The following is a 9,430-nucleotide window of genomic DNA, read 5'->3' as shown; positions in this document are numbered from 1 at the left end:
CTGTATATTGTCACCCTGCTTATTTAACTTCTATGCAGAGAAATGCTGGGCTGGAAGAAGCACAAGCTGAAATCAAGATTGCTGGGAGAAATATCAATAACCTCAGATATGCAGATGACACCACCCTTATGGCAGAAAGTGAAGAGGAACTAAAAAGCCTCTTGATGAAAGTGAAAGTGGAGAGTGAAAAAATTGGCTTAAAGCTCAACATTCAGAAAACGAAGACCATGGCATCTGGTCCCATCACTTCATGGGAAATAGATGAGGAAACAGTGGAAACAGTGTCAGACTTTATTTTTCTGGGCTCCAAAATCACTGCATATGGTGACTGCAGCCATGAAATTAAAAGACGCTTACTCCTTGGAAGGAAAGTTATGACCAACCTAGATAGCATATTGAAAAGCAAAGACATTACTTTGCCAACAAAGGTTCGTCTAGTCAAGGCTATGGTTTTTCCTGTGGTCATGTATGGATGTGAGAGTTGGACTGTGAAGAAAGCTGAGCGGCGAAGAATTGATGCTTTTGAATTGTGGTGTTGGAGAAGACTCTTGAGAGTCCCTTGGACTGCAAGGAGATCCAACCAGTCCATTCTGAAGGAGATCAGCCCTGGGATTTCTTTGGAAGGAATGATGCTAAAGCTGAAACTCCAATACTTTGGCCACCTCATGCGAAGAGTTGACTCATTGGAAAAGACTCTGGGAGGGATTGGGGGCAGGAGAAGGGGACGACATAGGATGAGATGGCTGGATGGCATCACTGACTCGATGGACGTGAGTCTGAGTGAACTCCAGGAGTTGGTGATGGACAGGGAGGCCTGGCGTGCTGCGATTCATGGGGTCACAAAGAGTCGGACACGAATGAGCGACTGAACTGAACTGATGCTTTTATTTTATTTACTAGCCATTTTTTCTAAGTGTTCTCACTTTTGCTTTTATTTGACATCTGGGTTTTTGATGAATTACTCTTTGTTATTATTTTCATTTATCTCATTCAAATTGTTATTATACTAACACAAGCTATGGTAAATACACATACACACACACACACACACAGCCTTTCTACTTTCAATGACTGTATTATCCCTTTCACTTCATACAAATATTTTTATATAAATTATAAAATAAGGCTCCTTTCCTATCTAATAGTAAGATGACTTTCCCAGCATCAGTTAGTGAATAATTATTTTTCTTCACAATGTTTGATCTCACCTTTATTATACATTAAAATATTTTACTTCAATTGGCTATCTTCTGTTTTACTTATTGTTAATTTTAATCTTACCATCAGTTCTTCTGCTATATTGTTTTGATTATCATGCATTATATTACATTTTGTTATCTGATAGGAACAGGAAACTTTAATGACTTTTCTTTTTCAAAAGCTTCTTAGTTATTCAAAATTTGCTCTCCCTTTCTGAATTTGAGTTGAAATTCAAGGAAGCCACTACATTAACTGGGCAGAATTGACATTTTTCACAATTAGCTAGTTTTCTGTAAATAAATATAATGAAAAAATATCTTTTTAAACTTATCAGCAAGGGTTAATACTTTATGTGTTTTTGGTGGGTCAAGAGTAGTTCTAAGTGTTTAATATTCTTGTTGCTTTTATATAAATAATAATCTTCTATTATGTTTGTTTCCCACAGGTTTTTCTTGCCATAGTTTTACACCAGTAGGTACTAATAATTTTGTTCACAAAAAGTTTATTTAGAGAGTATTTTGCTTATATAATATTTCCTCTTTTTTCCCCCTCCTGTACATCTTTCAGAGCTGTGCATGTGTGTTGTGTATCCATGTTAAAAAATTATTCTGAGGTTTTGCATCACATGCCTGGAAAATTGTTTCTATATATTGAGAATGAATGACTTCCACGGCAATATATATGACACTGCTTTGCTTTCTTGTAAATACTTTCAGAAGCAATGAAAATAAATGTCAAATTCTTACAGAAAAAAGACCTATTTTTTTGGCAAGTGTAATTATGTGAAGTCTCCAAGAATCTTGACTTACTCTTAGTGATCCATCAGAAGCTTTCATAGGCTCCTTACCAAGTTTGTTATACGGAGACTTTTAAGGCCTTCCTTTAAGGAACCAGATGATTGCTGATTTGGGGTTTTTCTGTGTAGCCAACACTCCTGTTTTTTGTCCGAAGAGGCCGTTTGCAGCTTCAGGGCATTTTGCTTTTGTCACACCCATTGACCTCTGTTACCAAACACAAAATCAGACTCTTTAATCATGTTTTTAATAGACTTGTACCTCATTTGTTGGACAATGAATTGGGAAGGAGGGAGTGACTGTAGTTTTATAGGCTGAGAAACAGAAAACAATTTTACTCAATTATTTAGTAGAAACTGAAATGTCACAAGAGTTTCTGAGAAACCTAATTTTTACAACAGCATTCTACCATATCCAACTCCAGAAGATTTCTCAAACTCCAGGGAATGATAAAAAGTATTTTCAATCTTTATAGTTATACCACACTGTGTTTATTCTTCTTCTTTCTTATGCATTATAACCACAAGCATTGTAGATGGTTATGAAGTCTTGACTTGACTGGAGCCAAAAACTGCTAAATCATCACATGAATCTTTGCTGCCAAGGTGGGGGTCTTCTTTCTGCATTTGTATAAATCTTCTAAAATGTCAGAGTCCCATTTGAAAAAGTGTGCAGAGTTAATATTTTTCCTAAGAAACTTATTTTTTATTTGTTTGTCTTCCAGTGATTTCCAGTATTTCCAGAAATTTCATTTCTCTCAGATTTCTTGGGATGTAAGCAACAAATAAATAACAAATAATATTTATAAGTTATTTTCATAAATAATAAAATTGTATTTCATTTATAATAAAATTGTACTTCTCTAAAATCACCCCCATGTTATGACTCTCAACCGTTTAATGGCTCTGAAAAACTCAGGAATCTCCCATCATCCAATTATAACACACTTCACCAAAATCAAGAACAGTAGTTCACATCATAATTCTAAAATTGTCCTGTACTCTCTGAGTCCCATCTTACATAGAAAAACTACTAGTACTGATAAGTAAAGACTGTGGTCCCTTTTTGTGAAAATTCTTCAAATGTAACAGGAAAATCTATGCTTGTTAAATCTACCATGAGATGGGTGTGGGGGGAAGGGTCTTTAAGCTTTAGTTTACTCACAATTACAAGTACACTCATTCAACATTTAATGAATGCTTATCTTGACTACAGCCATGGAATTAAAAGACGCTTACTCCTTGGAAGGAAAGTTATGACCAACCTAGACAGCATATTAAAAAGCAGAGACATTACTTTGCCAACAAAGATCTGTCTAGTCAAGGCTATGGTTTTTCCAGTAGTCATGTATGGATGTGAGAGTTGGACTACAAATAAAGCTGAGCACCAAAGAATTGATGCTTTTGAACTATGGTGTTGGAGAACACTCTTGAGAGTCCCTTGGACTGCTAGGAGATCCAACCAGTCCATCCTAAAGGAAATCAGTCTTGAATATTCATTGGAAGGACTAATGTTGAAGCTGAAACTCCAATAATTTGGCCACCTGATTCGAAGAACTGACTCATTTTAAAAGACCCTGATGGGGAGACAACAGAGGATGAGATGATTGGATGGCATCACCAACTCAATGGACATGAGTTTGAGTAAACTCTGGGAGTTGGTGATGGACAGGGAAGCCTGGAGTGCTGCAGTCCATGGGATCGCAGAGTCTGGACACAACTGAGCAACTGAACTGACTGACTGATCCTGTTTAAGCCTAAACAGGCTATCCTGGATTAAAAAAAAAAAAAATCACTAAGACCTAGTATATAGGTTATTGTGTGCTCTTGTAGGCTGAGAAAAATAATTGACAAAAGTGGCCTTGTATACACAAATTTGATGTCTTCCAGAGCCAAAATGTAGGTTTCTAGGCCATGCACTCAGGAGTAAGTGAAGCAGGGCTGCCATAAAAAACCATAAGGACAAAGGGGCTGTTCCAGAGACCTGTTCAGCAAAGTTGCCATCTGAGAAGTTTTTGTACAGTAGCTTCATGCATGACTAATGACCCATGAAATCATGGACCTTGACAAAGTAAACAGTTTCTTAAAGGATCTCCAAAAGAATAGACTGACTTCTTTAACTCCTGTAGCTAAAAGCAGAATTTGTAGTGGTATAACATTACCTGAATAAGTATGAGCTAAAACCTTCTTGGAATGTAGCTTCTATTTCTCAGGAATCTTTTGTAGACTACCCCAGGTGAAGAACATATTCATATCTGAGCCTATTTCACCTACAGAGAATTCGTTGACATGATCCAGTCGCCTAAAGTATTCCCTTCTGTAAGAGTGGTTACAAGATGAAAGAGACATCAAATTACTGGCATGACCCTGAAATTACCCCTTTGCCACTGCTACTTCCCACCCCTGAGTCTGGACAACTCAGCAGAACAATGACTCAAGTCTGTAGCCCCTTCCTCATGAAATGGCCTAGCAACCAAAATGCTATTAGGATGTTAAGTATCATTTAATCACAGTTTTCCTTGGAGGAAAAAAATAAGTGATTGTAAGTCTATTTCTTACTACTTCCCTCTCTCTCTTTTTTCATTCCTTCTCTCCTTCCTTTCCTTTTTTTTTCATTCTTTAAGCACTCACATCTGTCTCATACAGTCAGAGATGCTGCAGTTGGGGTTGGGGGTATCTATTGGGATGCAGAGAAGGGGAGGAAAAAAAATTTTTTTCTAATGATATAAAAATATTAAAAAGATGACTAAGTTTTGGCTTTGTTCATTCCATTCCACAATATTCAACCAGGGAGACAGATATAAAGCAAAACAGGCAAAAACATCTATAGGCAGAACAAGTAATCGTCTCCTGTGAGCACATAGAATGTGCTATGATCACTAGTCAGGTAGGCAATTCAATCACCATTTTTTTTTTAAACCCTTGCCTGAATTGTGTGAAGGTGAGAATATCTGATTCTACATTTGTTATCATCCCAGTGTAGCCATCACCAGCATGTTCATTGTATTCATTTATTTAATAAGTTTTCAGTTTAGTTCAGTTCAGTCGCTCAGTCCTGTCCAACTCTTTGCGACCCCATGAATCCCAGCACACCAGGCCTCCCTGTCCATCACCAACTCCCAGAGTTTACCCACACTCATGTCCATAGAGTTGGTGATGCCATCCAACCATCTCATCCTCTGTTGTCCCCTTCTCCTCCTGCCCCCAATCCCTCCCAGCATCAGGGTCTTTTCCAATGAGTCAGGTCTTCACATGAGGTGGCCAAAGTATTGACTACAGCCCTTATGGACAAAGCCACTGCTGGGAGCTGTGGGAATACTGAGATTTTAATTAAGGACAGAGCCTTGGAATTAAAATAGGCAAAGGACAAGCAGGCAAGTAACCACCACTGAGACAAGGAAGTGCAGAATGCCAATCACAGGGGTGGTGAAATACATCATTCTGTAGTTTAGGAATGTAGCGTTGCACATAGAATATAATCTACGGTGACATCCCCAGGACCATTCTTGCCCTGACCCTTCCCTCACCCTTGTCCCTCCCAACTTTTCTCTGATCACTACCCCCAGGGCTCTTTTGCAAATTATATCTTGCTCCTTCTTGTATTTTTTGCTCCTGAACCCTAATGTTCTCACTCTCACCTAAATTGTCTTGCATAGGGAATAAACAAATTCTTGCCAATATGATACCATGCGAGAATGGATTAATGTGTAACAGCTGCGAGGTAATGTTTTTCAACAGACATTTTGAAGGTACTGTCCCAAAGGAATGGTGAGAAATTTTCCGGTAACACCACAGGCTGGTGGTAGGAATATTTTTGGATAAGTCGGTCGATGTCTTTTAAATCTTACCACATAAGCAAACCACTTTCTCTGCCATCGTGTAGGGCCATTCCTCCAAGGATATTTGCCTTTTAAAAAACTAAGAAATTTAACTGTAGAAGACTGTTATTTAATGCAAACTTAGTTGTGATCCCACCCACAAATTGCCCCCCACAGTTTCCCGTAGGCACCCACAGTCTAGCCCTGCTTATTTTATGTCTTTTAGAAAAGCCAAAAGTGACCTGTAATTACAAGCAAAAATCAAAAATCACTAGCGTGTGCTTGTGTTAAGTGTTTCTTTTACACTTTGAAAAGAATAATTGTATCATTAAAGCAATTCCTTTGGATGGTAAAGACTTAGATTTTTTATTTTTCAGAGAGTAGCAGCCTAGCAAAACATGGGCCCCACCCATCTCAGACTTCTCCTGGAGCAGGGACATCTAGACTTAGGTCCAGGTGTCCTACATAATTGCCATGATATTTTGTCACTCCCTCCCTATAGCCACTGTCTCCAAAAATTTCTTGAGATCACATGTTGTTTGGTTTGTAAAAATCAAGAAAATGAAACAGAATTTTGCGTTGAATATTTAGAAGAATTTCCTAATACCTTTGAGACAATCTCAGTGCTCAGTGTTGCAAAATCAAGCTGGGAGATCATTGACACAGAAGCCAGATAAGGGATCTCATTTTTCCTTAACCATGAGCCTCACAATAATTTCTCCTCAGTCATTGCATATATTCTTATGCAGGGTCTCTTTTCTAAATATACAACCGTCAAATGAAAAGGATATGTGAATGCTGAAGACACAAGTGATGCTTTCTTACATAAGCAACAATGTGCTGAAGAGAATATCAGTGGAATACTTTAATTTGCAAATGCAAAACCCTTATTTGGAAATACATATATGTCAGGTCAGGGCTTCCCCAGTGGCACAGTGGTAAAGAATCCACCTGCAATGCAGGAGCCACAGGAGACGTGGGTTTGATCCCTGGGTCAGGAAGATCCCCTGGAGGAGGGCATGGCAACCCATTCCAGGATTCTTGTTTGGAAAATCCCATGGACAGATGAGCCTGGTGGGCTACAGTGTATGGGGTTGCAAAAGAGTCAGACATGACTGAAGTGACTTAGCATGCGCACATACACATGTCAAGTCTTACACTCTTTATATTTTCTTTAACTCCCTTGCCCTCCACATGGACTATTGAACTTGTTTATCCATAAAGATTCCTACCTGTCAATCAGTCTGCTGAGTGAAGGACTGACTGGGATAGCTATTGTCCAGGCTGCTGGAAACAGACATGATCATGGCCGGTGTCCTGCTCTTCCCTCCCCAGCAGGGAAAGACTCAGGCTGGTTTCACAGCTTTTTGTTCACATGACTGAAAAATGAAAGGAAAACCTGAGGAGCTATTACAAAAAAAAAAAAAAAAAAAAAAAAAAAGACTTAAAAAGTTTCTGGCTTAGAACATTTCAACATCCAGTCATTAGTTTAAAAACATCTTCTTGAGTGCACTCTGGGGTTCCTCTCATTCTTCTCCACCAGTCACTGGAATGTTCTTTAAAAAGAATACCCACCTAGGCCATTAAAGTGAGAGTCAAAGCAGCACTGGGCTATGACCTTTTTGGCAGGGTAGGCTGTCCTCACACATTACCATTACAGTGATAGAATTTTGCTTTTTCCCCTTTTTCCTGCCATGGAACAACCCCAAAGGAAACCTGAGAAAGATCCCAATTGGCTGAGTCCCGAATGAAGTATTTCAACTGGAGAAGGCTCACTTCTCCATCTTTGCTTTGTTTCTCATTTGTTAACTTCATTTTGCTCCACTATAATGAACAATGTCATGTGGTAATTAATTAGAGGTTATCCATTTTTTGCTAATTAACATCTTTGATCAACGCAATGAAAATTTAAACATTTATCAATATGATCAATAAGCTTAGAACTCCAACTATTGGGCTGAACCTTTTATCACTAAATATTTGTGCAATATATCCATGGAGATGCACAAATACGTCCATGCAATTACATGAGCTGTAGAGCAAGAGCGTGTAACAGAATTTTAAAAAAAAAATAAGATTGCAATTTTCAAACCAGATTAAGTTTTAAATGGAAAGGAATTGAGATTGGACATCATTTAAAATGAATCACTTAAAACTATATTTAAATTTATACATTATATACAGTTTTTCATATTACAATGATTTAAACTATACACATGCATGAGTACATCTTCTCTGATGATACAGGATCTAAAGTAGTAAAAGACAAATTTTGGTCAGGGTCTGCATTTACCATTACACCTTCATAAGAATGTATTATGAGTGGAACAAGAGAAAAAGCCTATAAAAGGAAAATACTTTGGTATTCAAACTTTTTACAGCATGCATTTTTTAAACTAAAATGGGAGAAGGAGGGGAGGAAGAATATGAAAGAATGACAAGAGGCAGAAGGGGAAGGAGAAAGAACAAGAGGAAAAGATGATAAGAGGAAGAGGGGGTGGGGAAGGAGGGGGAGAGAATGGAGTGCTGTTCTAATCACAGACTGTGATGGGCTTTTGAAATCTGTCATTCATAGTATGTCTTCCTTAGCTAAGCTTGGAATCCCCACTTAAGGATTATAGAATTAAAACAAAAACATTTTAGTGACTTGATAAATGTTAAAATTCCTAAGCTACAGTTTCTTTCATCTATGAAAATAGTTCTGTGTGCCTTGGAAATCATCAAATCATTCATCAATTTATGGTTTTAGTAAATAACACTCTAAATGCCATGGAAATCATATACTTTTACCTTGGCTTTGAGTCCATATGGAATTTGTCCTGTTGTATCATTATTTACAATGATTATACATATCTTTAGGGCTGTTAGGGCACTATTAAAATCAGATTTGAAATTTTTTAAGTTATACACTCTGTCTCTTGGTCCCAGGAAAATAGCACTATCTTTTCTCATCTCATTTAAAATACCGGAAAGTCAGACTAGAAACCTCTGCATTCTGAAAAAGCTCTCTGTTTTTTTGTTTTTGTTTTCTGCAGCTTTGAGTAACTGTTAAAAGTCACTTGTCAAGTCTGAGATGTAAATTCAGCTGAATATCTGCATTTGAAATAGTTAGCTTAGGTGGCATTTACTTTCAGAGCCTTTAGACCCTTTGGCAAAGAGCAAATGGGCAGTGTCAATAAATCAAAATGCTTCATAACTAAAAGTTAATAAGAGTTTTAAAAAGACGAGATGCCAATGGCTATTCAAAAGTACAGTTTTTTTTTTTTAATTTTATTTTATTTTTAAACTTTACATAACTGTATTAGTTTTGCCAAATATCAAAATGAATCCGCCACAGGTATACATGTGTTCCCCATCCTGAACCCTCCTCCCTCCTCCCTCCCCATTCCATCCCTCTGGGTCGTCCCAGTGCACCAGCCCCAAGCATCCAGTATCGTGCATCGAACCTGGACTGGCAACTTATTTCATACATGATATTTTACATGTTTCAATGCCATTCTCCCAAATCTTCCCACCCTCTCCCTCTCCCACAGAGTCCATAAGACTGTTCTATACATCAGTGTCTCTTTTGCTGTCTCATACACAGGGTTATTGCTACCATCTTTCTAAATTCCATGTA

At 37.9% G+C, this 9,430-nt stretch overlaps 1 long non-coding RNA gene across 1 annotated transcript; it reads right to left on the bottom strand.

Moving 5' to 3' along the window:
* Positions 1–2,294: 2,294 nt before the first annotated feature.
* Positions 2,295–7,183, bottom strand: LOC129659976 (uncharacterized). Its single transcript, XR_008718270.1, has 3 exons — positions 7,044–7,183; positions 4,156–4,310; positions 2,295–2,759 (listed from the first exon to the last, which is right to left on the bottom strand). It is a non-coding gene; the product is annotated as an uncharacterized LOC129659976 (long non-coding RNA).
* Positions 7,184–9,430: the final 2,247 nt, after the last annotated feature.

The sequence above is a fragment of the Bubalus kerabau genome, chromosome 9, assembly GCF_029407905.1.
Source record: "Bubalus kerabau isolate K-KA32 ecotype Philippines breed swamp buffalo chromosome 9, PCC_UOA_SB_1v2, whole genome shotgun sequence".
Classification (NCBI taxonomy): Eukaryota; Metazoa; Chordata; class Mammalia; order Artiodactyla; family Bovidae; genus Bubalus; species Bubalus kerabau.
The sequence above is the reverse complement of the archived record's forward strand: the minus strand, read 5'-3'. Positions and strand labels throughout refer to the sequence as shown.